General features: G+C 35.6%; 1 long non-coding RNA gene across 6 annotated transcripts in view; it reads right to left on the bottom strand.

Annotated features, from left to right (window-relative positions):
- Positions 1 to 23946, bottom strand: part of LOC126915718 (uncharacterized) — a 52813-nt gene that overhangs the window by 5043 nt on the left and 23824 nt on the right. For 4 of the 6 annotated variants that reach the window (XR_007710299.1, XR_007710300.1, XR_007710301.1 and 1 more), the window contains exons 6-10: positions 19193 to 23830; positions 14424 to 19061; positions 9655 to 14292; positions 4886 to 9523; positions 117 to 4754 (exon numbers count right to left, since the gene is read on the bottom strand). This is a non-coding gene — a long non-coding RNA (uncharacterized LOC126915718). The remainder of the gene's footprint in view (positions 1 to 116; positions 4755 to 4885; positions 9524 to 9654; positions 14293 to 14423; positions 19062 to 19192; positions 23831 to 23946) is intronic. The other 2 variants (XR_007710303.1, XR_007710304.1) reach the window with 1 other exon arrangement.

Below are 23946 nucleotides of genomic sequence, written 5' to 3'. Positions count from 1 at the left end.
TTATTATGAAGTAAATAATAAAATACAAAAATAAACAACAATTAGTATGCGTCTATAACAATAAATAACAATGATTATCTAAACGGGAAATAACAAGTCTTTAGTGCAATGTTTACCTGAAAATCGAGAATCGATTTTCAACGTCCTGAGCTACCGATCTTCTTCTTCAGTCTTTAAAATCTTAAATAACTATTCTGTAGCCTTGTCTGTCTCTAATGTAACTCTCTGTCCGTCCGTTCGGGAAAAATGTGCTTCTTAAAATGGTCGTCCGTAAAACAAAAGAAGATCGGTTTGCTCGTGAAACACATCCTGTCGTGCTACCCGTAAAACAAAAAGATTCCCTATGTTACATGAACTCTAGGGAGTTTACACCTCTCCTCCTCGTGTTGACAATTACATCGCTAATTGTCTTCTCTGTAAGGGGTCAGCTTACTCGAGTGGAAGAAATTCCCTTCAGATCTCCGATTACCGTTATCCACTTCATATATGGAGTTTGAAATCCTTCTTAGAATTTTGAAAGGTCCTTTCCTAATTTCTTCCAGCTTATTTCTATTCATTTTGTTTCCGTTGTGGGTGAAGACCATATCACCGATTTTAAATTCGTGTTCTCTTCTTTTTTTATCGTATTTTTGTTTGTTGATTTCGAAATTTCTTGTCGAGTTTTTGAATGCTTCTTCTCTGTCTCTTTTTAGGTTTATCTTATTTTCCATTATTTCCTAAGGGACGATTTCAATCATTTTTCCATACATTAAATGATTTGGGGCAAATCCCGTTACACTGTGTCTGGTGTTATTGTATTCTTCTACGCTTTCTTCTGCGATTTTTGTCCAGTTTCTCTTATTTTTGTCTGAATTGATCTTACATCTGATCCTGTTTACTAATGTTTGATTTACCCTTTCGTTCAGTCCAGTGGAGGATGGGCAGTCTGTCGAAGTGAAAATTAATTTAATGTTCCTTTTTCTCGCATACTCTTGAATTTCTTTGGATGTCATTACTGGGTATCGGTCTGCAAGGAAAATTTTTATGGAATCAGTTTCTCCTGTCGAGTCTATAAGTTTTATGATATCTTCTGAGCGTTGTGTTTTCGATGTGGAGATAAAAACAGCCCTTGAAAAATGATCGATGAGTATGTGCATGTATTTCTTTGGTGAGTTGTTATTGGAAAAACCTCCGACCGTATCGAATGACAATATTTCAAACGGTTTCCTAGCTGGTCCTAGTTTCGACATAAACCCGATCGGTCTTCTCGTTCTGCTTTTATTCTTGATGCAGATTTCGCAATGTTTGCAGAATTTGTCGACAATTCGGTCCATCTTTTTGAAATAATAAAAGGATCGGATTTTCTTCAGTATATGGTTTCTTCCAATATGACCAAAGAAATCATAAACCTTCCTTATGATATATTCACCAAACTCTTGTGAGACGAATATACGTTGGCGTCCTTTAATATTTTTTAAAAAAATCTCTGATTTTTTTATAAGGTCTTTCGTATTTTTAATATTTTCTCTGTTTTCTTCTTGGTCTTGGATTATGTCTTGTTTTTTTTATAATATTTGCTACTTTCAAAACATCTTCTTCATTCTCAAAGCTTTCTAAGACGGGGTTCCTGGATAGTGTGTCTGCCTCTATGTTGTATTTTCCTGGAGCATACATGATCTTGAAGTTGTACTGCGACAAGTAGTGTATCAGGTTTCCTAAGGTTTCATCGGTTCTTGCCTTGATTCTCATTCATTCCAATGGTTTATGATCTGAAAGGACAGTGAAATATCTACTAATTAAACAATGTTGCCAGTATTGAATCGTCTCTTTAATAACAAGACATTCAAGGTGGATTGCTTTTCTCTTTGCCTCTGTTGGTTTCAATTCTCTTGAAAAGTACACAATCAGATATAACATCCCGTTGGCTCGAGGTTGCTTTAAAACTGCTCCTAAGCCCTCTCCACTTACATCTGTGTAAATAAATACTTCTTTGTTATGGTCGTATATTGAAAGGATCAGGCTTGAACAGAGGTATTCTTTAATCTTTTGAAATGATTGTTCACATTCTTCATTCCAAATAAATTCTGTGTTTTTTCTTAATAATTTGTGTAGTGGTTCCAAGAGTTTGCACGCGTCTTCTATGAATTTATAATAAAAATTTATTTTTCCTAGTAATTGTCTCACATTCTTCTTATTTCTTGGACGTTCAAATTCACGTATCGCTTTTAGGTTATCTTTTCCTGGTTTCACACCATCTTTCTCTATAATGTGGCATAGGTATTTTACTGAGTTCTCTGCGAATTTACATTTGGCCAGTTTTAATCGGAAGCCTTCTTTCCTTATAACCTTCATCAACTGCTCTATGTGTTTGATATGTTGACCAAACGTTTCGGAGAAGACTAGGATGTCGTCGATGTAGTTAATGCAAAATTCTGCTAATCCGTTCCTTCTAAGAGTATTTGCCAGCGCCCGTTGGAAAATAGCAGGAGAGATTTTTAGTCCGAACGGTAAACATTTCCGTTGCCAGTGTCCATTTTGTGTTATGAAGGCTGTCTTCTCTCGGTCCTCTTTTTCTATTGGAATTGATCAAACGCTGAATTAATGTCAAACGTTGAGAAAAAACAGCAATATCCCGCTTTGACTATGATATATTCATTTCTTGGGAACGGTTGCCATTCCAGAACTACAATTTTGTTTATCTCTTGGAAATCAATACACAGTCTATCTCCACGATTCGACTTCTTTTTAAAAGCTAGTGTCATCGGTGCTGTGAATGGTGAACTGATTCCTCTGTTAGATCCTGTTCTAGTAATTTCGTACTCTGGAATTCTATTTCTCTCTGATCTGGAATGCCACATCTGTATGGTTTCTTTGATATGTATTGGTTTTCAGTTAGCTCAATGGAAGCCTCTTGATATTTCCTAGTTCCCATATCGAATTTGTGTTTGGCAAATATGTTTATATATATTTCTCTATATATTATAGAAAATTTATAGATAATTCTTTATATTTTATAGAGAATTTCTCTATATTATATATTCTCTATTCTTTATATTCCTCTATAAGCTGGCTTACCTCTTTTTTTGTAGGTTATTTAGGTGTCCTAGGTTGTCCATCTTCTTGTATTCTGTAACGTTTATCTTTCTTCTCTGATTATTTCTTCTTTCTTCTTTTCTATTAAATATTATTTCTTCTTTGTCGTCTACTTTCTGACTAACTCTCAAATTCTCATCTTGCTTCAACTTGAACTCTCTTATGGTGTCCAGCCCTAAGATCAGATCATATGTGAAGTTATCATTGCACACTATATAAACATTTATTTCTTTCTCTATTTTATTAATTTTCATTCTAAGTTTCGCCCGGCTATTCCTGAAGTCCTTCCCACTGATAGTCTTAAACATACTCTTGTCTTTTATTATATCTGCCTTTATTTGGTCAATGATTCTTTGGTTAATGTAGCTTGCATTGGCTCCAGTATCGTAGACGCCTTCAACCTCTTTCTGGTCATTGATTCTAACTCAGAGCTTTATCAGTGATTCGTACTTCTCCAGGTATTTTAGTTTTTTCCATTCTCATCTGGTGTTATTGCTTCTTTACTTTCTGTTGTGAATGCTTCTAATGAATTTACCTGCTTTTGGTTCCTCTGAGCATTTCCGTTTCTGTTTCTGCATACTTGTGTTGGGTGAAATCGGCCTGGGAAATTCAGTGCTTCACAAATCACACACAGTTGTTTCTTGGGTGGTGGCTCTGGCTTTCTGTCCAATCTTGCATTATTCTCTTGTATTTTTCTTCCTTTCATCTGGTCTTCATATTGCCCCAAGTGTCTGATTAAGTCATTTGTTGATTGTACAGCTTCTTTATCGATTTTATCTTGAATGTGTATGGGTAATCCAATAACAATTAGATTTATCCTTGTCTCTTCGGAGGTCTTCCTCCTTACTTCCAATATTAATCGTTCCTTTTTTATGGCATATTCAATGAATGATCCTGAAATATATTTAAAGTTATAGGCGTATTGGGCTGCCGACCAACCTTTATTGCTAAAAGCTTTTAGAAATGCCGCCTTCCAATTTTCCCAGTTGTATTCTTCATCCTTCAGCAGATTTGTTTGGTACCATTCTGATGCTGTTTTTCCCAAATATTTCTTCAAATTCTTGATCCTTTTTTCGTCGTTTTGGATCTCGTATTTTTCGCATTCCGTTTCATACTCTAATATCCAATCTGTGGCTTTTTGCGTTCCATCAAATTGTTTTATGACAAAGTCCGTGCCTTCCCTCTCATGCATGTTTTGTTTCTGGAAGATCTCTAATAATGTTTCTATTTGAAGATTGGGCTTTTCGGTTTCGGAATTTATTTATTTCGGAATTTATTTTTTTCGGGCTTTATTTTCCTTGTGGGGACGATCTCCGATACTTCTAAGTAAATATCTCGAAACACTAAGTTTAAACTTGTATCGATGTATGACGCTGCTGTTGGCGTCATCCATCGTGACTGCAATGTTTCTGTAATGGCCTACCTTGGTTAAGCTGTTTGCGGCTTTCTTCACTATCGATAAACTGAATAACCGCGGATGATGATCTCTTGCTTGATATTCTGGAGGAAAGACATAACATACTTCATCTTTTGGTTTTCTTATGGATTCTATGCATTCTATTTTCTCCCCCCTTGCGTTCTCGTTCATGACAATACGTAGCTTCACTTCTAACGGCATGGCGTAGTGAAAATCGATTTGTAAGATCGTAATCTGGGGATAATTCAGGGATCGATTCTGTAGTCTGAAAATCGAGTTTTTATTATGAAGTAAATAATAAAATACAAAAATAAACAACAATTAGTATGCGTCTATAACAATAAATAACAATGATTATCTAAACGGGAAATAACAAGTCTTTAGTGCAATGTTTACCTGAAAATCGAGAATCGATTTTCAACGTCCTGAGCTACCGATCTTCTTCTTCAGTCTTTAAAATCTTAAATAACTATTCTGTAGCCTTGTCTGTCTCTAATGTAACTCTCTGTCCGTCCGTTCGGGAAAAATGTGCTTCTTAAAATGGTCGTCCGTAAAACAAAAGAAGATCGGTTTGCTCGTGAAACACATCCTGTCGTGCTACCCGTAAAACAAAAAGATTCCCTATGTTACATGAACTCTAGGGAGTTTACACCTCTCCTCCTCGTGTTGACAATTACATCGCTAATTGTCTTCTCTGTAAGGGGTCAGCTTACTCGAGTGGAAGAAATTCCCTTCAGATCTCCGATTACCGTTATCCACTTCATATATGGAGTTTGAAATCCTTCTTAGAATTTTGAAAGGTCCTTTCCTAATTTCTTCCAGCTTATTTCTATTCATTTTGTTTCCGTTGTGGGTGAAGACCATATCACCGATTTTAAATTCGTGTTCTCTTCTTTTTTTATCGTATTTTTGTTTGTTGATTTCGAAATTTCTTGTCGAGTTTTTGAATGCTTCTTCTCTGTCTCTTTTTAGGTTTATCTTATTTTCCATTATTTCCTAAGGGACGATTTCAATCATTTTTCCATACATTAAATGATTTGGGGCAAATCCCGTTACACTGTGTCTGGTGTTATTGTATTCTTCTACGCTTTCTTCTGCGATTTTTGTCCAGTTTCTCTTATTTTTGTCTGAATTGATCTTACATCTGATCCTGTTTACTAATGTTTGATTTACCCTTTCGTTCAGTCCAGTGGAGGATGGGCAGTCTGTCGAAGTGAAAATTAATTTAATGTTCCTTTTTCTCGCATACTCTTGAATTTCTTTGGATGTCATTACTGGGTATCGGTCTGCAAGGAAAATTTTTATGGAATCAGTTTCTCCTGTCGAGTCTATAAGTTTTATGATATCTTCTGAGCGTTGTGTTTTCGATGTGGAGATAAAAACAGCCCTTGAAAAATGATCGATGAGTATGTGCATGTATTTCTTTGGTGAGTTGTTATTGGAAAAACCTCCGACCGTATCGAATGACAATATTTCAAACGGTTTCCTAGCTGGTCCTAGTTTCGACATAAACCCGATCGGTCTTCTCGTTCTGCTTTTATTCTTGATGCAGATTTCGCAATGTTTGCAGAATTTGTCGACAATTCGGTCCATCTTTTTGAAATAATAAAAGGATCGGATTTTCTTCAGTATATGGTTTCTTCCAATATGACCAAAGAAATCATAAACCTTCCTTATGATATATTCACCAAACTCTTGTGAGACGAATATACGTTGGCGTCCTTTAATATTTTTTAAAAAAATCTCTGATTTTTTTATAAGGTCTTTCGTATTTTTAATATTTTCTCTGTTTTCTTCTTGGTCTTGGATTATGTCTTGTTTTTTTTATAATATTTGCTACTTTCAAAACATCTTCTTCATTCTCAAAGCTTTCTAAGACGGGGTTCCTGGATAGTGTGTCTGCCTCTATGTTGTATTTTCCTGGAGCATACATGATCTTGAAGTTGTACTGCGACAAGTAGTGTATCAGGTTTCCTAAGGTTTCATCGGTTCTTGCCTTGATTCTCATTCATTCCAATGGTTTATGATCTGAAAGGACAGTGAAATATCTACTAATTAAACAATGTTGCCAGTATTGAATCGTCTCTTTAATAACAAGACATTCAAGGTGGATTGCTTTTCTCTTTGCCTCTGTTGGTTTCAATTCTCTTGAAAAGTACACAATCAGATATAACATCCCGTTGGCTCGAGGTTGCTTTAAAACTGCTCCTAAGCCCTCTCCACTTACATCTGTGTAAATAAATACTTCTTTGTTATGGTCGTATATTGAAAGGATCAGGCTTGAACAGAGGTATTCTTTAATCTTTTGAAATGATTGTTCACATTCTTCATTCCAAATAAATTCTGTGTTTTTTCTTAATAATTTGTGTAGTGGTTCCAAGAGTTTGCACGCGTCTTCTATGAATTTATAATAAAAATTTATTTTTCCTAGTAATTGTCTCACATTCTTCTTATTTCTTGGACGTTCAAATTCACGTATCGCTTTTAGGTTATCTTTTCCTGGTTTCACACCATCTTTCTCTATAATGTGGCATAGGTATTTTACTGAGTTCTCTGCGAATTTACATTTGGCCAGTTTTAATCGGAAGCCTTCTTTCCTTATAACCTTCATCAACTGCTCTATGTGTTTGATATGTTGACCAAACGTTTCGGAGAAGACTAGGATGTCGTCGATGTAGTTAATGCAAAATTCTGCTAATCCGTTCCTTCTAAGAGTATTTGCCAGCGCCCGTTGGAAAATAGCAGGAGAGATTTTTAGTCCGAACGGTAAACATTTCCGTTGCCAGTGTCCATTTTGTGTTATGAAGGCTGTCTTCTCTCGGTCCTCTTTTTCTATTGGAATTGATCAAACGCTGAATTAATGTCAAACGTTGAGAAAAAACAGCAATATCCCGCTTTGACTATGATATATTCATTTCTTGGGAACGGTTGCCATTCCAGAACTACAATTTTGTTTATCTCTTGGAAATCAATACACAGTCTATCTCCACGATTCGACTTCTTTTTAAAAGCTAGTGTCATCGGTGCTGTGAATGGTGAACTGATTCCTCTGTTAGATCCTGTTCTAGTAATTTCGTACTCTGGAATTCTATTTCTCTCTGATCTGGAATGCCACATCTGTATGGTTTCTTTGATATGTATTGGTTTTCAGTTAGCTCAATGGAAGCCTCTTGATATTTCCTAGTTCCCATATCGAATTTGTGTTTGGCAAATATGTTTATATATATTTCTCTATATATTATAGAAAATTTATAGATAATTCTTTATATTTTATAGAGAATTTCTCTATATTATATATTCTCTATTCTTTATATTCCTCTATAAGCTGGCTTACCTCTTTTTTTGTAGGTTATTTAGGTGTCCTAGGTTGTCCATCTTCTTGTATTCTGTAACGTTTATCTTTCTTCTCTGATTATTTCTTCTTTCTTCTTTTCTATTAAATATTATTTCTTCTTTGTCGTCTACTTTCTGACTAACTCTCAAATTCTCATCTTGCTTCAACTTGAACTCTCTTATGGTGTCCAGCCCTAAGATCAGATCATATGTGAAGTTATCATTGCACACTATATAAACATTTATTTCTTTCTCTATTTTATTAATTTTCATTCTAAGTTTCGCCCGGCTATTCCTGAAGTCCTTCCCACTGATAGTCTTAAACATACTCTTGTCTTTTATTATATCTGCCTTTATTTGGTCAATGATTCTTTGGTTAATGTAGCTTGCATTGGCTCCAGTATCGTAGACGCCTTCAACCTCTTTCTGGTCATTGATTCTAACTCAGAGCTTTATCAGTGATTCGTACTTCTCCAGGTATTTTAGTTTTTTCCATTCTCATCTGGTGTTATTGCTTCTTTACTTTCTGTTGTGAATGCTTCTAATGAATTTACCTGCTTTTGGTTCCTCTGAGCATTTCCGTTTCTGTTTCTGCATACTTGTGTTGGGTGAAATCGGCCTGGGAAATTCAGTGCTTCACAAATCACACACAGTTGTTTCTTGGGTGGTGGCTCTGGCTTTCTGTCCAATCTTGCATTATTCTCTTGTATTTTTCTTCCTTTCATCTGGTCTTCATATTGCCCCAAGTGTCTGATTAAGTCATTTGTTGATTGTACAGCTTCTTTATCGATTTTATCTTGAATGTGTATGGGTAATCCAATAACAATTAGATTTATCCTTGTCTCTTCGGAGGTCTTCCTCCTTACTTCCAATATTAATCGTTCCTTTTTTATGGCATATTCAATGAATGATCCTGAAATATATTTAAAGTTATAGGCGTATTGGGCTGCCGACCAACCTTTATTGCTAAAAGCTTTTAGAAATGCCGCCTTCCAATTTTCCCAGTTGTATTCTTCATCCTTCAGCAGATTTGTTTGGTACCATTCTGATGCTGTTTTTCCCAAATATTTCTTCAAATTCTTGATCCTTTTTTCGTCGTTTTGGATCTCGTATTTTTCGCATTCCGTTTCATACTCTAATATCCAATCTGTGGCTTTTTGCGTTCCATCAAATTGTTTTATGACAAAGTCCGTGCCTTCCCTCTCATGCATGTTTTGTTTCTGGAAGATCTCTAATAATGTTTCTATTTGAAGATTGGGCTTTTCGGTTTCGGAATTTATTTATTTCGGAATTTATTTTTTTCGGGCTTTATTTTCCTTGTGGGGACGATCTCCGATACTTCTAAGTAAATATCTCGAAACACTAAGTTTAAACTTGTATCGATGTATGACGCTGCTGTTGGCGTCATCCATCGTGACTGCAATGTTTCTGTAATGGCCTACCTTGGTTAAGCTGTTTGCGGCTTTCTTCACTATCGATAAACTGAATAACCGCGGATGATGATCTCTTGCTTGATATTCTGGAGGAAAGACATAACATACTTCATCTTTTGGTTTTCTTATGGATTCTATGCATTCTATTTTCTCCCCCCTTGCGTTCTCGTTCATGACAATACGTAGCTTCACTTCTAACGGCATGGCGTAGTGAAAATCGATTTGTAAGATCGTAATCTGGGGATAATTCAGGGATCGATTCTGTAGTCTGAAAATCGAGTTTTTATTATGAAGTAAATAATAAAATACAAAAATAAACAACAATTAGTATGCGTCTATAACAATAAATAACAATGATTATCTAAACGGGAAATAACAAGTCTTTAGTGCAATGTTTACCTGAAAATCGAGAATCGATTTTCAACGTCCTGAGCTACCGATCTTCTTCTTCAGTCTTTAAAATCTTAAATAACTATTCTGTAGCCTTGTCTGTCTCTAATGTAACTCTCTGTCCGTCCGTTCGGGAAAAATGTGCTTCTTAAAATGGTCGTCCGTAAAACAAAAGAAGATCGGTTTGCTCGTGAAACACATCCTGTCGTGCTACCCGTAAAACAAAAAGATTCCCTATGTTACATGAACTCTAGGGAGTTTACACCTCTCCTCCTCGTGTTGACAATTACATCGCTAATTGTCTTCTCTGTAAGGGGTCAGCTTACTCGAGTGGAAGAAATTCCCTTCAGATCTCCGATTACCGTTATCCACTTCATATATGGAGTTTGAAATCCTTCTTAGAATTTTGAAAGGTCCTTTCCTAATTTCTTCCAGCTTATTTCTATTCATTTTGTTTCCGTTGTGGGTGAAGACCATATCACCGATTTTAAATTCGTGTTCTCTTCTTTTTTTATCGTATTTTTGTTTGTTGATTTCGAAATTTCTTGTCGAGTTTTTGAATGCTTCTTCTCTGTCTCTTTTTAGGTTTATCTTATTTTCCATTATTTCCTAAGGGACGATTTCAATCATTTTTCCATACATTAAATGATTTGGGGCAAATCCCGTTACACTGTGTCTGGTGTTATTGTATTCTTCTACGCTTTCTTCTGCGATTTTTGTCCAGTTTCTCTTATTTTTGTCTGAATTGATCTTACATCTGATCCTGTTTACTAATGTTTGATTTACCCTTTCGTTCAGTCCAGTGGAGGATGGGCAGTCTGTCGAAGTGAAAATTAATTTAATGTTCCTTTTTCTCGCATACTCTTGAATTTCTTTGGATGTCATTACTGGGTATCGGTCTGCAAGGAAAATTTTTATGGAATCAGTTTCTCCTGTCGAGTCTATAAGTTTTATGATATCTTCTGAGCGTTGTGTTTTCGATGTGGAGATAAAAACAGCCCTTGAAAAATGATCGATGAGTATGTGCATGTATTTCTTTGGTGAGTTGTTATTGGAAAAACCTCCGACCGTATCGAATGACAATATTTCAAACGGTTTCCTAGCTGGTCCTAGTTTCGACATAAACCCGATCGGTCTTCTCGTTCTGCTTTTATTCTTGATGCAGATTTCGCAATGTTTGCAGAATTTGTCGACAATTCGGTCCATCTTTTTGAAATAATAAAAGGATCGGATTTTCTTCAGTATATGGTTTCTTCCAATATGACCAAAGAAATCATAAACCTTCCTTATGATATATTCACCAAACTCTTGTGAGACGAATATACGTTGGCGTCCTTTAATATTTTTTAAAAAAATCTCTGATTTTTTTATAAGGTCTTTCGTATTTTTAATATTTTCTCTGTTTTCTTCTTGGTCTTGGATTATGTCTTGTTTTTTTTATAATATTTGCTACTTTCAAAACATCTTCTTCATTCTCAAAGCTTTCTAAGACGGGGTTCCTGGATAGTGTGTCTGCCTCTATGTTGTATTTTCCTGGAGCATACATGATCTTGAAGTTGTACTGCGACAAGTAGTGTATCAGGTTTCCTAAGGTTTCATCGGTTCTTGCCTTGATTCTCATTCATTCCAATGGTTTATGATCTGAAAGGACAGTGAAATATCTACTAATTAAACAATGTTGCCAGTATTGAATCGTCTCTTTAATAACAAGACATTCAAGGTGGATTGCTTTTCTCTTTGCCTCTGTTGGTTTCAATTCTCTTGAAAAGTACACAATCAGATATAACATCCCGTTGGCTCGAGGTTGCTTTAAAACTGCTCCTAAGCCCTCTCCACTTACATCTGTGTAAATAAATACTTCTTTGTTATGGTCGTATATTGAAAGGATCAGGCTTGAACAGAGGTATTCTTTAATCTTTTGAAATGATTGTTCACATTCTTCATTCCAAATAAATTCTGTGTTTTTTCTTAATAATTTGTGTAGTGGTTCCAAGAGTTTGCACGCGTCTTCTATGAATTTATAATAAAAATTTATTTTTCCTAGTAATTGTCTCACATTCTTCTTATTTCTTGGACGTTCAAATTCACGTATCGCTTTTAGGTTATCTTTTCCTGGTTTCACACCATCTTTCTCTATAATGTGGCATAGGTATTTTACTGAGTTCTCTGCGAATTTACATTTGGCCAGTTTTAATCGGAAGCCTTCTTTCCTTATAACCTTCATCAACTGCTCTATGTGTTTGATATGTTGACCAAACGTTTCGGAGAAGACTAGGATGTCGTCGATGTAGTTAATGCAAAATTCTGCTAATCCGTTCCTTCTAAGAGTATTTGCCAGCGCCCGTTGGAAAATAGCAGGAGAGATTTTTAGTCCGAACGGTAAACATTTCCGTTGCCAGTGTCCATTTTGTGTTATGAAGGCTGTCTTCTCTCGGTCCTCTTTTTCTATTGGAATTGATCAAACGCTGAATTAATGTCAAACGTTGAGAAAAAACAGCAATATCCCGCTTTGACTATGATATATTCATTTCTTGGGAACGGTTGCCATTCCAGAACTACAATTTTGTTTATCTCTTGGAAATCAATACACAGTCTATCTCCACGATTCGACTTCTTTTTAAAAGCTAGTGTCATCGGTGCTGTGAATGGTGAACTGATTCCTCTGTTAGATCCTGTTCTAGTAATTTCGTACTCTGGAATTCTATTTCTCTCTGATCTGGAATGCCACATCTGTATGGTTTCTTTGATATGTATTGGTTTTCAGTTAGCTCAATGGAAGCCTCTTGATATTTCCTAGTTCCCATATCGAATTTGTGTTTGGCAAATATGTTTATATATATTTCTCTATATATTATAGAAAATTTATAGATAATTCTTTATATTTTATAGAGAATTTCTCTATATTATATATTCTCTATTCTTTATATTCCTCTATAAGCTGGCTTACCTCTTTTTTTGTAGGTTATTTAGGTGTCCTAGGTTGTCCATCTTCTTGTATTCTGTAACGTTTATCTTTCTTCTCTGATTATTTCTTCTTTCTTCTTTTCTATTAAATATTATTTCTTCTTTGTCGTCTACTTTCTGACTAACTCTCAAATTCTCATCTTGCTTCAACTTGAACTCTCTTATGGTGTCCAGCCCTAAGATCAGATCATATGTGAAGTTATCATTGCACACTATATAAACATTTATTTCTTTCTCTATTTTATTAATTTTCATTCTAAGTTTCGCCCGGCTATTCCTGAAGTCCTTCCCACTGATAGTCTTAAACATACTCTTGTCTTTTATTATATCTGCCTTTATTTGGTCAATGATTCTTTGGTTAATGTAGCTTGCATTGGCTCCAGTATCGTAGACGCCTTCAACCTCTTTCTGGTCATTGATTCTAACTCAGAGCTTTATCAGTGATTCGTACTTCTCCAGGTATTTTAGTTTTTTCCATTCTCATCTGGTGTTATTGCTTCTTTACTTTCTGTTGTGAATGCTTCTAATGAATTTACCTGCTTTTGGTTCCTCTGAGCATTTCCGTTTCTGTTTCTGCATACTTGTGTTGGGTGAAATCGGCCTGGGAAATTCAGTGCTTCACAAATCACACACAGTTGTTTCTTGGGTGGTGGCTCTGGCTTTCTGTCCAATCTTGCATTATTCTCTTGTATTTTTCTTCCTTTCATCTGGTCTTCATATTGCCCCAAGTGTCTGATTAAGTCATTTGTTGATTGTACAGCTTCTTTATCGATTTTATCTTGAATGTGTATGGGTAATCCAATAACAATTAGATTTATCCTTGTCTCTTCGGAGGTCTTCCTCCTTACTTCCAATATTAATCGTTCCTTTTTTATGGCATATTCAATGAATGATCCTGAAATATATTTAAAGTTATAGGCGTATTGGGCTGCCGACCAACCTTTATTGCTAAAAGCTTTTAGAAATGCCGCCTTCCAATTTTCCCAGTTGTATTCTTCATCCTTCAGCAGATTTGTTTGGTACCATTCTGATGCTGTTTTTCCCAAATATTTCTTCAAATTCTTGATCCTTTTTTCGTCGTTTTGGATCTCGTATTTTTCGCATTCCGTTTCATACTCTAATATCCAATCTGTGGCTTTTTGCGTTCCATCAAATTGTTTTATGACAAAGTCCGTGCCTTCCCTCTCATGCATGTTTTGTTTCTGGAAGATCTCTAATAATGTTTCTATTTGAAGATTGGGCTTTTCGGTTTCGGAATTTATTTATTTCGGAATTTATTTTTTTCGGGCTTTATTTTCCTTGTGGGGACGATCTCCGATACTTCTAAGTAAATATCTCGAAACACTAAGTTTAAACTTGTATCGATGTATGACGCTGCTGTTGGCGTCATCCATCGTGACTGCAATGTTTCTGTAATGGCCTACCTTGGTTAAGCTGTTTGCGGCTTTCTTCACTATCGATAAACTGAATAACCGCGGATGATGATCTCTTGCTTGATATTCTGGAGGAAAGACATAACATACTTCATCTTTTGGTTTTCTTATGGATTCTATGCATTCTATTTTCTCCCCCCTTGCGTTCTCGTTCATGACAATACGTAGCTTCACTTCTAACGGCATGGCGTAGTGAAAATCGATTTGTAAGATCGTAATCTGGGGATAATTCAGGGATCGATTCTGTAGTCTGAAAATCGAGTTTTTATTATGAAGTAAATAATAAAATACAAAAATAAACAACAATTAGTATGCGTCTATAACAATAAATAACAATGATTATCTAAACGGGAAATAACAAGTCTTTAGTGCAATGTTTACCTGAAAATCGAGAATCGATTTTCAACGTCCTGAGCTACCGATCTTCTTCTTCAGTCTTTAAAATCTTAAATAACTATTCTGTAGCCTTGTCTGTCTCTAATGTAACTCTCTGTCCGTCCGTTCGGGAAAAATGTGCTTCTTAAAATGGTCGTCCGTAAAACAAAAGAAGATCGGTTTGCTCGTGAAACACATCCTGTCGTGCTACCCGTAAAACAAAAAGATTCCCTATGTTACATGAACTCTAGGGAGTTTACACCTCTCCTCCTCGTGTTGACAATTACATCGCTAATTGTCTTCTCTGTAAGGGGTCAGCTTACTCGAGTGGAAGAAATTCCCTTCAGATCTCCGATTACCGTTATCCACTTCATATATGGAGTTTGAAATCCTTCTTAGAATTTTGAAAGGTCCTTTCCTAATTTCTTCCAGCTTATTTCTATTCATTTTGTTTCCGTTGTGGGTGAAGACCATATCACCGATTTTAAATTCGTGTTCTCTTCTTTTTTTATCGTATTTTTGTTTGTTGATTTCGAAATTTCTTGTCGAGTTTTTGAATGCTTCTTCTCTGTCTCTTTTTAGGTTTATCTTATTTTCCATTATTTCCTAAGGGACGATTTCAATCATTTTTCCATACATTAAATGATTTGGGGCAAATCCCGTTACACTGTGTCTGGTGTTATTGTATTCTTCTACGCTTTCTTCTGCGATTTTTGTCCAGTTTCTCTTATTTTTGTCTGAATTGATCTTACATCTGATCCTGTTTACTAATGTTTGATTTACCCTTTCGTTCAGTCCAGTGGAGGATGGGCAGTCTGTCGAAGTGAAAATTAATTTAATGTTCCTTTTTCTCGCATACTCTTGAATTTCTTTGGATGTCATTACTGGGTATCGGTCTGCAAGGAAAATTTTTATGGAATCAGTTTCTCCTGTCGAGTCTATAAGTTTTATGATATCTTCTGAGCGTTGTGTTTTCGATGTGGAGATAAAAACAGCCCTTGAAAAATGATCGATGAGTATGTGCATGTATTTCTTTGGTGAGTTGTTATTGGAAAAACCTCCGACCGTATCGAATGACAATATTTCAAACGGTTTCCTAGCTGGTCCTAGTTTCGACATAAACCCGATCGGTCTTCTCGTTCTGCTTTTATTCTTGATGCAGATTTCGCAATGTTTGCAGAATTTGTCGACAATTCGGTCCATCTTTTTGAAATAATAAAAGGGTCGGATTTTCTTCAGTATATGGTTTCTTCCAATATGACCAAAGAAATCATAAACCTTCCTTATGATATATTCACCAAACTCTTGTGAGACGAATATACGTTGGCGTCCTTTAATATTTTTTAAAAAAATCTCTGATTTTTTTATAAGGTCTTTCGTATTTTTAATATTTTCTCTGTTTTCTTCTTGGTCTTGGATTATGTCTTGTTTTTTTTATAATATTTGCTACTTTCAAAACATCTTCTTCATTCTCAAAGCTTTCTAAGACGGGGTTCCTGGATAGTGTGTCTGCCTCTATGTTGTATTTTCCTGGAGCATACATGATCTTGAAGTTGTACTGCGACAAGTAGTGTATCAGGTTTCCTAAGGTTTCATCGGTTCTTGCCTTGATTCTCATTCATTCCAATGGTTTATGATCTGAAAGGACAGTGAAATATCTACTAATTAAACAATGTTGCCAGTATTGAATCGTCTCTTTAATAACAAGACATTCAAGGTGGATTGCTTTTCTCTTTGCCTCTGTTGGTTTCAATTCTCTTGAAAAGTACACAATCAGATATAACATCCCGTTGGCTCGAGGTTGCTTTAAAACTGCTCCTAAGCCCTCTCCACTTACATCTGTGTAAATAAATACTTCTTTGTTATGGTCGTATATTGAAAGGATCAGGCTTGAACAGAGGTATTCTTTAATCTTTTGAAATGATTGTTCACATTCTTCATTCCAAATAAATTCTGTGTTTTTTCTTAATAATTTGTGTAGTGGTTCCAAGAGTTTGCACGCGTCTTCTATGAATTTATAATAAAAATTTATTTTTCCTAGTAATTGTCTCACATTCTTCTTATTTCTTGGACGTTCAAATTCACGTATCGCTTTTAGGTTATCTTTTCCTGGTTTCACACCATCTTTCTCTATAATGTGGCATAGGTATTTTACTGAGTTCTCTGCGAATTTACATTTGGCCAGTTTTAATCGGAAGCCTTCTTTCCTTATAACCTTCATCAACTGCTCTATGTGTTTGATATGTTGACCAAACGTTTCGGAGAAGACTAGGATGTCGTCGATGTAGTTAATGCAAAATTCTGCTAATCCGTTCCTTCTAAGAGTATTTGCCAGCGCCCGTTGGAAAATAGCAGGAGAGATTTTTAGTCCGAACGGTAAACATTTCCGTTGCCAGTGTCCATTTTGTGTTATGAAGGCTGTCTTCTCTCGGTCCTCTTTTTCTATTGGAATTGATCAAACGCTGAATTAATGTCAAACGTTGAGAAAAAACAGCAATATCCCGCTTTGACTATGATATATTCATTTCTTGGGAACGGTTGCCATTCCAGAACTACAATTTTGTTTATCTCTTGGAAATCAATACACAGTCTATCTCCACGATTCGACTTCTTTTTAAAAGCTAGTGTCATCGGTGCTGTGAATGGTGAACTGATTCCTCTGTTAGATCCTGTTCTAGTAATTTCGTACTCTGGAATTCTATTTCTCTCTGATCTGGAATGCCACATCTGTATGGTTTCTTTGATATGTATTGGTTTTCAGTTAGCTCAATGGAAGCCTCTTGATATTTCCTAGTTCCCATATCGAATTTGTGTTTGGCAAATATGTTTATATATATTTCTCTATATATTATAGAAAATTTATAGATAATTCTTTATATTTTATAGAGAATTTCTCTATATTATATATTCTCTATTCTTTATATTCCTCTATAAGCTGGCTTACCTCTTTTTTTGTAGGTTATTTAGGTGTCCTAGGTTGTCCATCTTCTTGTATTCTGTAACGTTTATCTTTCTTCTCTGATTATTTCTTCTTTCTTCTTTTCTATTAAATATTATTTCTTCTTTGTCGTCTACTTTCTGACTAACTCTCAAATTCTCATCTTGCTTCAACTTGAACTCTCTTATGGTGTCCAGCCCTAAGATCAGATCATATGTGAAGTTATCATTGCACACTATATAAACATTTATTTCTTTCTCTATTTTATTAATTTTCATTCTAAGTTTCGCCCGGCTATTCCTGAAGTCCTTCCCACTGATAGTCTTAAACATACTCTTGTCTTTTATTATATCTGCCTTTATTTGGTCAATGATTCTTTGGTTAATGTAGCTTGCATTGGCTCCAGTATCGTAGACGCCTTCAACCTCTTTCTGGTCATTGATTCTAACTCAGAGCTTTATCAGTGATTCGTACTTCTCCAGGTATTTTAGTTTTTTCCATTCTCATCTGGTGTTATTGCTTCTTTACTTTCTGTTGTGAATGCTTCTAATGAATTTACCTGCTTTTGGTTCCTCTGAGCATTTCCGTTTCTGTTTCTGCATACTTGTGTTGGGTGAAATCGGCCTGGGAAATTCAGTGCTTCACAAATCACACACAGTTGTTTCTTGGGTGGTGGCTCTGGCTTTCTGTCCAATCTTGCATTATTCTCTTGTATTTTTCTTCCTTTCATCTGGTCTTCATATTGCCCCAAGTGTCTGATTAAGTCATTTGTTGATTGTACAGCTTCTTTATCGATTTTATCTTGAATGTGTATGGGTAATCCAATAACAATTAGATTTATCCTTGTCTCTTCGGAGGTCTTCCTCCTTACTTCCAATATTAATCGTTCCTTTTTTATGGCATATTCAATGAATGATCCTGAAATATATTTAAAGTTATAGGCGTATTGGGCTGCCGACCAACCTTTATTGCTAAAAGCTTTTAGAAATGCCGCCTTCCAATTTTCCCAGTTGTATTCTTCATCCTTCAGCAGATTTGTTTGGTACCATTCTGATGCTGTTTTTCCCAAATATTTCTTCAAATTCTTGATCCTTTTTTCGTCGTTTTGGATCTCGTATTTTTCGCATTCCGTTTCATACTCTAATATCCAATCTGTGGCTTTTTGCGTTCCATCAAATTGTTTTATGACAAAGTCCGTGCCTTCCCTCTCATGCATGTTTTGTTTCTGGAAGATCTCTAATAATGTTTCTATTTGAAGATTGGGCTTTTCGGTTTCGGAATTTATTTATTTCGGAATTTATTTTTTTCGGGCTTTATTTTCCTTGTGGGGACGATCTCCGATACTTCTAAGTAAATATCTCGAAACACTAAGTTTAAACTTGTATCGATGTATGACGCTGCTGTTGGCGTCATCCATCGTGACTGCAATGTTTCTGTAATGGCCTACCTTGGTTAAGCTGTTTGCGGCTTTCTTCACTATCGATAAACTGAATAACCGCGGATGATGATCTCTTGCTTGATATTCTGGAGGAAAGACATAACATACTTCATCTTTTGGTTTTCTTATGGATTCTATGCATTCTATTTTCTCCCCCCTTGCGTTCTCGTTCATGACAATACGTAGCTTCACTTCTAACGGCATGGCGTAGTGAAAATCGATTTGTAAGATCGTAATCTGGGGATAATTCAGGGATCGATTCTGTAGTCTGAAAATCGAGTTTTTATTATGAAGTAAATAATAAAATACAAAAATAAACAACAATTAGTATGCGTCTATAACAATAAATAACAATGATTATCTAAACGGGAAATAACAAGTCTTTAGTGCAATGTTTACCTGAAAATCGAGAATCGATTTTCAACGTCCTGAGCTACCGATCTTCTTCTTCAGTCTTTAAAATCTTAAATAACTATTCTGTAGCCTTGTCTGTCTCTAATGTAACTCTCTGTCCGTCCGTTCGGGAAAAATGTGCTTCTTAAAATGGTCGTCCGTAAAACAAAAGAAGATCGGTTTGCTCGTGAAACACATCCTGTCGTGCTACCCGTAAAACAAAAAGATTCCCTATGTTACATGAACTCTAGGGAGTTTACACCTCTCCTCCTCGTGTTGACAATTACATCGCTAATTGTCTTCTCTGTAAGGGGTCAGCTTACTCGAGTGGAAGAAATTCCCTTCAGATCTCCGATTACCGTTATCCACTTCATATATGGAGTTTGAAATCCTTCTTAGAATTTTGAAAGGTCCTTTCCTAATTTCTTCCAGCTTATTTCTATTCATTTTGTTTCCGTTGTGGGTGAAGACCATATCACCGATTTTAAATTCGTGTTCTCTTCTTTTTTTATCGTATTTTTGTTTGTTGATTTCGAAATTTCTTGTCGAGTTTTTGAATGCTTCTTCTCTGTCTCTTTTTAGGTTTATCTTATTTTCCATTATTTCCTAAGGGACGATTTCAATCATTTTTCCATACATTAAATGATTTGGGGCAAATCCCGTTACACTGTGTCTGGTGTTATTGTATTCTTCTACGCTTTCTTCTGCGATTTTTGTCCAGTTTCTCTTATTTTTGTCTGAATTGATCTTACATCTGATCCTGTTTACTAATGTTTGATTTACCCTTTCGTTCAGTCCAGTGGAGGATGGGCAGTCTGTCGAAGTGAAAATTAATTTAATGTTCCTTTTTCTCGCATACTCTTGAATTTCTTTGGATGTCATTACTGGGTATCGGTCTGCAAGGAAAATTTTTATGGAATCAGTTTCTCCTGTCGAGTCTATAAGTTTTATGATATCTTCTGAGCGTTGTGTTTTCGATGTGGAGATAAAAACAGCCCTTGAAAAATGATCGATGAGTATGTGCATGTATTTCTTTGGTGAGTTGTTATTGGAAAAACCTCCGACCGTATCGAATGACAATATTTCAAACGGTTTCCTAGCTGGTCCTAGTTTCGACATAAACCCGATCGGTCTTCTCGTTCTGCTTTTATTCTTGATGCAGATTTCGCAATGTTTGCAGAATTTGTCGACAATTCGGTCCATCTTTTTGAAATAATAAAAGGATCGGATTTTCTTCAGTATATGGTTTCTTCCAATATGACCAAAGAAATCATAAACCTTCCTTATGATATATTCACCAAACTCTTGTGAGACGAATATACGTTGGCGTCCTTTAATATTTTTTAAAAAAATCTCTGATTTTTTTATAAGGTCTTTCGTATTTTTAATATTTTCTCTGTTTTCTTCTTGGTCTTGGATTATGTCTTGTTTTTTTTATAATATTTGCTACTTTCAAAACATCTTCTTCATTCTCAAAGCTTTCTAAGACGGGGTTCCTGGATAGTGTGTCTGCCTCTATGTTGTATTTTCCTGGAGCATACATGATCTTGAAGTTGTACTGCGACAAGTAGTGTATCAGGTTTCCTAAGGTTTCATCGGTTCTTGCCTTGATTCTCATTCATTCCAATGGTTTATGATCTGAAAGGACAGTGAAATATCTACTAATTAAACAATGTTGCCAGTATTGAATCGTCTCTTTAATAACAAGACATTCAAGGTGGATTGCTTTTCTCTTTGCCTCTGTTGGTTTCAATTCTCTTGAAAAGTACACAATCAGATATAACATCCCGTTGGCTCGAGGTTGCTTTAAAACTGCTCCTAAGCCCTCTCCACTTACATCTGTGTAAATAAATACTTCTTTGTTATGGTCGTATATTGAAAGGATCAGGCTTGAACAGAGGTATTCTTTAATCTTTTGAAATGATTGTTCACATTCTTCATTCCAAATAAATTCTGTGTTTTTTCTTAATAATTTGTGTAGTGGTTCCAAGAGTTTGCACGCGTCTTCTATGAATTTATAATAAAAATTTATTTTTCCTAGTAATTGTCTCACATTCTTCTTATTTCTTGGACGTTCAAATTCACGTATCGCTTTTAGGTTATCTTTTCCTGGTTTCACACCATCTTTCTCTATAATGTGGCATAGGTATTTTACTGAGTTCTCTGCGAATTTACATTTGGCCAGTTTTAATCGGAAGCCTTCTTTCCTTATAACCTTCATCAACTGCTCTATGTGTTTGATATGTTGACCAAACGTTTCGGAGAAGACTAGGATGTCGTCGATGTAGTTAATGCAAAATTCTGCTAATCCGTTCCTTCTAAGAGTATTTGCCAGCGCCCGTTGGAAAATAGCAGGAGAGATTTTTAGTCCGAACGGTAAACATTTCCGTTGCCAGTGTCCATTTTGTGTTATGAAGGCTGTCTTCTCTCGGTCCTCTTTTTCTATTGGAATTGATCAAACGCTGAATTAATGTCAAACGTTGAGAAAAAACAGCAATATCCCGCTTTGACTATGATATATTCATTTCTTGGGAACGGTTGCCATTCCAGAACTACAATTTTGTTTATCTCTTGGAAATCAATACACAGTCTATCTCCACGATTCGACTTCTTTTTAAAAGCTAGTGTCATCGGTGCTGTGAATGGTGAACTGATTCCTCTGTTAGATCCTGTTCTAGTAATTTCGTACTCTGGAATTCTATTTCTCTCTGATCTGGAATGCCACATCTGTATGGTTTCTTTGATATGTATTGGTTTTCAGTTAGCTCAATGGAAGCCTCTTGATATTTCCTAGTTCCCATATCGAATTTGTGTTTGGCAAATATGTTTATATATATTTCTCTATATATTATAGAAAATTTATAGATAATTCTTTATATTTTATAGAGAATTTCTCTATATTATATATTCTCTATTCTTTATATTCCTCTATAAGCTGGCTTACCTCTTTTTTTGTAGGTTATTTAGGTGTCCTAGGTTGTCCATCTTCTTGTATTCTGTAACGTTTATCTTTCTTCTCTGATTATTTCTTCTTTCTTCTTTTCTATTAAATATTATTTCTTCTTTGTCGTCTACTTTCTGACTAACTCTCAAATTCTCATCTTGCTTCAACTTGAACTCTCTTATGGTGTCCAGCCCTAAGATCAGATCATATGTGAAGTTATCATTGCACACTATATAAACATTTATTTCTTTCTCTATTTTATTAATTTTCATTCTAAGTTTCGCCCGGCTATTCCTGAAGTCCTTCCCACTGATAGTCTTAAACATACTCTTGTCTTTTATTATATCTGCCTTTATTTGGTCAATGATTCTTTGGTTAATGTAGCTTGCATTGGCTCCAGTATCGTAGACGCCTTCAACCTCTTTCTGGTCATTGATTCTAACTCAGAGCTTTATCAGTGATTCGTACTTCTCCAGGTATTTTAGTTTTTTCCATTCTCATCTGGTGTTATTGCTTCTTTACTTTCTGTTGTGAATGCTTCTAATGAATTTACCTGCTTTTGGTTCCTCTGAGCATTTCCGTTTCTGTTTCTGCATACTTGTGTTGGGTGAAATCGGCCTGGGAAATTCAGTGCTTCACAAATCACACACAGTTGTTTCTTGGGTGGTGGCTCTGGCTTTCTGTCCAATCTTGCATTATTCTCTTGTATTTTTCTTCCTTTCATCTGGTCTTCATATTGCCCCAAGTGTCTGATTAAGTCATTTGTTGATTGTACAGCTTCTTTATCGATTTTATCTTGAATGTGTATGGGTAATCCAATAACAATTAGATTTATCCTTGTCTCTTCGGAGGTCTTCCTCCTTACTTCCAATATTAATCGTTCCTTTTTTATGGCATATTCAATGAATGATCCTGAAATATATTTAAAGTTATAGGCGTATTGGGCTGCCGACCAACCTTTATTGCTAAAAGCTTTTAGAAATGCCGCCTTCCAATTTTCCCAGTTGTATTCTTCATCCTTCAGCAGATTTGTTTGGTACCATTCTGATGCTGTTTTTCCCAAATATTTCTTCAAATTCTTGATCCTTTTTTCGTCGTTTTGGATCTCGTATTTTTCGCATTCCGTTTCATACTCTAATATCCAATCTGTGGCTTTTTGCGTTCCATCAAATTGTTTTATGACAAAGTCCGTGCCTTCCCTCTCATGCATGTTTTGTTTCTGGAAGATCTCTAATAATGTTTCTATTTGAAGATTGGGCTTTTCGGTTTCGGAATTTATTTATTTCGGAATTTATTTTTTTCGGGCTTTATTTTCCTTGTGGGGACGATCTCCGATACTTCTAAGTAAATATCTCGAAACACTAAGTTTAAACTTGTATCGATGTATGACGCTGCTGTTGGCGTCATCCATCGTGACTGCAATGTTTCTGTAATGGCCTACCTTGGTTAAGCTGTTTGCGGCTTTCTTCACTATCGATAAACTGAATAACCGCGGATGATGATCTCTTGCTTGATATTCTGGAGGAAAGACATAACATACTTCATCTTTTGGTTTTCTTATGGATTCTATGCATTCTATTTTCTCCCCCCTTGCGTTCTCGTTCATGACAATACGTAGCTTCACTTCTAACGGCATGGCGTAGTGAAAATCGATTTGTAAGATCGTAATCTGGGGATAATTCAGGGATCGATTCTGTAGTCTGAAAATCGAGTTTTTATTATGAAGTAAATAATAAAATACAAAAATAAACAACAATTAGTATGCGTCTATAACAATAAATAACAATGATTATCTAAACGGGAAATAACAAGTCTT

Source organism: Bombus affinis, chromosome 4 (genome assembly GCF_024516045.1).
Source record: "Bombus affinis isolate iyBomAffi1 chromosome 4, iyBomAffi1.2, whole genome shotgun sequence".
NCBI lineage: Eukaryota > Metazoa > Arthropoda > Insecta > Hymenoptera > Apidae > Bombus > Bombus affinis.
This window is presented reverse-complemented; position numbering and strand designations above follow the sequence as displayed.